This window comes from Notechis scutatus, chromosome 6, assembly GCF_049901735.1.
Source record: "Notechis scutatus isolate UNSWTSFEM ecotype Mainland chromosome 6, rNotScu1.2, whole genome shotgun sequence".
Taxonomy (NCBI): Eukaryota; Metazoa; Chordata; class Lepidosauria; order Squamata; family Elapidae; genus Notechis; species Notechis scutatus.
Window position 1 is genome coordinate 18649121 of NC_142014.1, and position 4862 is coordinate 18653982.

General features: G+C 46.0%; 1 long non-coding RNA gene across 1 annotated transcript; it reads left to right on the top strand.

The window, feature by feature from the left end:
• Positions 1-977: 977 nt before the first annotated feature.
• On the top strand, positions 978-2060 carry LOC148130136 (uncharacterized). Its single transcript, XR_015750208.1, has 3 exons — positions 978-1072; positions 1312-1393; positions 1959-2060. It is a non-coding gene; the product is annotated as an uncharacterized LOC148130136 (long non-coding RNA).
• The last annotated feature ends 2802 nt before the right edge of the window (positions 2061-4862 follow it).

The window sequence follows — 4862 nt, forward strand, 5'->3', positions numbered from 1 at the left end:
AATTGTGTTTCCCCTAAAACAGCCACAGCCAGCAGCCACAAAAGCCTTTGAATTGGGTCTCTGAGGGAAAGATGCTGCCAAGGGCTGTTTTTACTCTCTTTTGTTCATCGGGAGGAGATCTAAACCTTTGCTATGATTCCACCATCTGTGTCTCCTTTCCCAGAGGACAACCGAAGGAAAGAGGTGGTCCTCTTCGAGAGGCAGGACCTTCCCCAAACAACACAATCGGAGATGGCCTGCATCGCACGAGACCGGAAGATGAGCCATTACCTGTGGCAAGCGGTCATTGAGAAGAGGAGAGTGACACCCCAAAGTGTAGGTGCCCCTTGGAAGTAGAGGTTTCTTTGGCTGGGCTTTGCCTCCAGGTTTCAATCCCAGTCTTTTTTTGCCCAGTGTCAGTGTGGGGCAAAAGATTCCTTAGGGTGGGTAGAGTCTCAGCCGGGTTTCAAGCTTTCCTTGTAAAAGGAAGAGCAGTGGGGACTCTGGGAGAAAGTGCTCCACAGTCGCCCTGACTGACAGCCTGACTCTTTTCAATCACACAGGAGCATCACATAGTCCAGGTCCTCAGTGCGATCACTGCACTGTTTCACCTTAAGAAAAGCAGGCAAATAAAGGTCCCACTGCCCAGAAATAAAAATCAATATAGCCTTCTTGCGATGTGAATGGGAGAAAGTTAATGGGTGGCCAGTGCAAATGTTAACAGAACCAAGGGTTAAAACTCCTGTTAAATGTCCCACCGTGAACAATAGCTGGAGGATTGTTCCTTAAGACTGGCATCAAGAACCAGGAACAACTAGGCTTGTCACAAAAGTTATTGTTCATCAGGCAGGGATCTCTTCAGAATGGATTTTGGGAATGCTGGACTACTATTGGAGGGACCTGCCAGAGGCTGAGAGAAGGATGCATCCTAAATTGCACACGTGTGTTTTGGCAGTGAGATTCTCGATTCTCAGAAATGAGCAAACATGTCTTTTCTTGGCCAATTCCACAGCACTTGGACCCACACCGGAAGCTGTTCTTGCCGGCGGTGAACCAGCTCCTCTACTGTGGGAACCATCATCCCAACATCGATGTAGGTAGCAAAACTAAATTAACATGACTTGTAGCCTTTGGGTCCCCCACAGCTCTAGGGACCCCACCCTCAAATAATCTCCCTCTTCGAGCCAAAGTGGGGGGAGGGTTGGTCTTTTTCCTCATTCCACTTGAGGAATTTCTGGGAAGGATGCCTTGCTAGTAATATTTGTGTGAAGGAGAATTACTCTCCAAGACACCTTGGCAACAGGGTGAGACCCTTTTTCCTCTATCTTGCAGCTTGATGAAGTCCAGCGGGCTTTCCCAGATTTTCCCAGGGAAATCTGGCTGGCTGGAACAACCTCTGAAAACATCAATGAAGGTAACTTTGTTGAAAACACAAAGGGGAAGTGGGAGGGCATCGGTACATGAAGTGGCAAAACAAATCAATCCCACACATTGTATTTCCAATGAGTTAGGTGTAGTCCTCATTTTAGCACCGATTGCTAAAATGTCATGACAAACTCGAAAAGAGTTACTTATGACCTGTCCTCTTAGTTATGACAGTCAGACCAACCCTACACTCGTGTGATCACATTTCAGGTACTTAGCAAGAAGCTCAAATTTACAATCCTTTGCAGCATCCAACGGTTACACGATTGCACTTTGAGATGTTTTCATTGTTTTAAGGCAAAAAAAAGAGGGGGGGAGTGGATAACCTTAATTCACTTAACAAATATTGTAAAAACAATTGTAAAATCAAATTTGGTCATTGATTTAAAACTGTAATGAGTGATCATGAACATTTTGAGCCCCTTTGTTGTTATAAGTTCAGGACACCTCCCATAGATGGAAAACCTGTATACGTTTTCCATCCATGCAGCAAACAGAGTAAATGTCAATATCTCTGTTTCTTTCAGTTTTCCTCACCTTTTATTTCCATGCAGGTGATCTTGAAGTAGAGGAGTTATGACCTAGCAGCCTCCGCCAATATTGATCCACCAATATTGAAGGATGGATAAAGATAAGTTTTTCTCTATATCAGGGAATGGCCCTTCTATAAATTGTAGCAATTATACATACCACATTTCTTAGAATATAAGAACATATTTTCTTCTGACACCCCCCCCCCCAATGGCTAGGCTGTCTTTTCGAGGGGGTGTCTTAATTTCCCCCCCCCCAAGCACCTCGTCTAGCCACAAGGTCGCTTCTTTCATGGCCCAAAGGAGCAAGAGATGCGACCCACGTGCCTCACCTAGTCACCGGGCGACATATTTTGCGACATAAAAAAGCGAACAATGTGACTCACGTGCCTCGCCTTGCCACCAGGCAGCTTCTTTCATGGCCCCAAAGAGTGAGAGATGCAACCCATGTGCCAAGCGCACCTTGCCTACCTGTAACGGTGACTCTAGCTACCAGTTGCCATCTAGCCAAAAAAGCCTGCCATTCTTGCCTCCTCACCTCATGTTGTCCGCACTGCAAGCGACATGAGAAAATGGTGGGGACCGGCTGTGCTTGCATTTTTAGGGCCAAATTTTGGGGGCAGGGCTTAATTTTAATGCATGTGCACAAAACAGTGCTGGACCTTCTTTTTGGGGTGGGTCGTGTTTTAGGAGAAACACAGTAAGAGTTGAATCTTCTCTGTTATAACTTCTTACTTTATAACTTATGTTGGTATTTGTGTTTCTAGATCATCAGAAGACCAGAAGACCTTCCTATCGCTAAAGTTCCCGTTGGAGTTTGGACGATGGTACAGGGGCTGCAAATGTTGTGGAGCAGACGCCGACCATAATCGTTTTTAATATGCTACAGAAGGTTGGTAGTGGGGAGGGTTGGATTAAAAAATGGTTGAGTTTATGCAAATGTGGATTTTTCTTTTATCAAGTGTATAGTTGATTCTGCTTTCTTCCTTGTGATTTAGTCTCTGCTTAGGCTGCGTAGAAACTTGGACATGCAGTGCCTGTAACTGACCTGCTTGCTTGGACCATCACCCGGCTGGATCAACATCTACCCAGGATAGAAGAACAACGAAACACAGATTGATGGACTTGTGTTTTTAATGGCGAAGTGTTTTTTCTTATATCTACGGGACACTTATATATTGCCAGCTATATGCCACCATTTAAGGCGAACATAAGAAGACAGAAGTTCAGTCAAAGGTGCTACTTCAGAATTTCAAGATTCTGTTAATGTAGCCTTACAATAAGATAGAATTGGCACATTTAGTGAGAGGTGGGCTTCAAAAAAATTTAGCCACTGGTTCTCTGCCCAGTTGCTAGGTGGACATGGCCATTGTGGCTGTGGCCTAGTCGGCCTCCTGCACTGTGACGGGAGGGCCATTTTCGCCCTCCCCAGGCTCTGGAGGCTCTGTGAAGACCAGAAGCAGGCTCATTTCCAGCCCTCGGGAACTTTTGGGAGGGCCATTTTTTCCCCTCCCCAGGCTCCGGAGGCTTTCCTCGAGCCTCAGGAGGGTGAAAACAACCTCCCAGGGCTCTAGAGGCTCTCCTCTTTCTGGCCTTCAGGAGCCTCCGGAGGCCTATTTTTCACCCTCCCTGAGCCTCCATGCAGGCCCTGCACTTACCTGGGGTCCAAAATGGGCCATGTGGAGATTCCTGGGAGGTGAGGGTCAGGGTGGGTAGGGTCATTGCAACTACCGGTTTGGCGAACCAGATGTGATATTAATATCTGGTTCGCAGGAACCGGTGCAAACCGGTGGTAGCCCACTCCTGCATTTAGTCATATTTCCTGTCTGGTTTCTCTTGGAGGCTTCACACAGTGTCTGGAAATTGATGGAGTGTGTGTGTGTGTGTGTGTGTGTGTGTTTTGTGTGTGTGTGTGTGTGTGTGTGTGTGTGTGTGAGAGAGAGAGAGAGAGAGAGAGAGAGAGAGAGAGAGAGAGGACTCCAGGTAAACAGACAGGAAATATGACTAAATCTGCTAATTCTACCTTATTTTAAGGCCATAATAACAGTACCTTGAAAGACTGAAGGTAGCCCTTTTGATTGAATTTCTATCTTCTTTATCTTATGTTTCCTTAAATGGGTGGCATATAAATGTCCCATAGACATAATTTATGTTTATGTTTATGTACCTATATGCAGTGGTGGGGTTCAAATTTTTAAACAACCAGTTCTATGGCCATGGTCAGGTGGGCGTGGCTAGGTGGGCATGACTGGTTTTTTTGGCAGCATCCCCCTCTCTGATTTTTTGGACCTTCTGGGCCACAGGGAAGCCTCCTGGGGGGTGTTTTTGCTCCCTGAAGGCTTCCTTGGGGCTCAGGAAGGGAAAAAAACAGAGCTTGGCTATCTAATTTCCAAATATAAATAAAGGTACAATATAAGTCTGTGTTTTGTAGAAAATTCTTTATTGGATCCATCTAGGGCAGCTTCTGTCCATCAAAACTTTAAGTAAAACTGAACAAGTTTTAAACCACAGGTTTGAAACTCAAGACCCAGATGTGGTCCACATGGCTATCCTGGAAACTGTAAGGTTCTGGCCCGGCCCATGCCATCCTTGTGTGTGTGTGTGTGTGTGCACTCATACAGGCCCAGTTCTCCATCACCACGGGCAGGGAAACTAAGATAATCTGTGGGACTACAGTGAAAAAAAAAATTGTTCAGACCTTGCAACCTCGCAAGATTTTTTTTTTTTCATGAGAAGCTGAAAGGTCTGAACTATTTTTTTTTTTTTTACCATAGTCCTGCAGACTGCTTTAGTTGCCCTGCGTGCGATAGCAAACGGAGCTGGAAAACAGGTTAGCGAAAGGATGTAGCTGCCCTGGGGTGGAGTGGGGTGAGTGTTTGGCATGGGTGGCCCGTCTGAAGGGCCCTTGGGTAAGCCAGGTGGGGTGGG